Source organism: Moschus berezovskii, chromosome 1, assembly GCF_049115385.1.
Source record: "Moschus berezovskii isolate FMDL1 chromosome 1, NW_MosBer_1.0, whole genome shotgun sequence".
Lineage (NCBI taxonomy): Eukaryota > Metazoa > Chordata > Mammalia > Artiodactyla > Moschidae > Moschus > Moschus berezovskii.
The window spans coordinates 158596825-158597691 of NC_142460.1; the positions used below are offsets into that span (position 1 = coordinate 158596825).

The 867-nt window shown below is 45.4% G+C and overlaps 1 pseudogene; it reads right to left on the minus strand.

Annotated features, from left to right (window-relative positions):
* Positions 1-368: 368 nt before the first annotated feature.
* Positions 369-589, minus strand: LOC148778881 (cytochrome c oxidase subunit 7C, mitochondrial pseudogene; annotated as a pseudogene).
* Between the last annotated feature and the right edge of the window lie 278 nt (positions 590-867).

Here is an 867-nt window from a genome sequence, read left to right on the forward strand (position 1 = left end):
GCAGTGAGCAACATGCCTGGCAGATCTGGAGCCATCCCCAGTTGGCTGAGCAGGAGATGTGTGTGTCTGAGGCCCAGGTGGTGGTGGTGACCCAGCCACACAGTGACTGCAGCCAGCGTGGAGAAGAGGTTTCCACAAGGGTGACCTTCTCTGCTTCTCAGCTTCTTTTTTTTTTTTTTAATCAAATACACATTTAATTAAGAAACTAATAATGCAGTATTACCCAAATAAAATGTAAGCACGTATTCAATTATCATGTTCCATATTTCAGAGAAGAGGCGTTAAGGATTTATGCCATGTTTATTTACAAATATATCTAGGATGCTGAGTTCAAGGGTTTGATCCTTTTAAGAGACTGTACCTCTTAATATGCTCCTCTTCCTATCTGTCTCATGGATTACTTTTTAAGCAGTTGGTGTCTTACTATAAACAAAGATGCAGCAAATCCAGACCCAAAGAACAAAGTCATCATAGCTAGTAATCTCCACTTGTTTTCCACTGAAAATGGTATATTCTTCCCTGGACCCTCCTCGTAGTGGCTCCGACGAACCACAGAGGTTGTGAACCTCCGGATGCTCTGTCCCACCATAGCGCTGTTGGAAGAAATGGCGGCTGCAAACAGCGCGCTGCTTGCCTCACGACCTTGTTCCCCTCTGCTACTCAGCGTCTCAGGCTCTCTGCGTAGCCAGCCAGCACTCCCTGAGCAAAACCATCGATTTGCAAGTTTTACCATCATCTTCAAAAACGTGTGTTGCTCTTGGCTCCTTCATTGATTCGTTCACTCACTGATGCGATGTTTAACTTTGTCCAAGGAAGAACTCTCCTCCTAGGATCTGCTTTTCACCCTTCTTCAACCTAGGCCCCCTG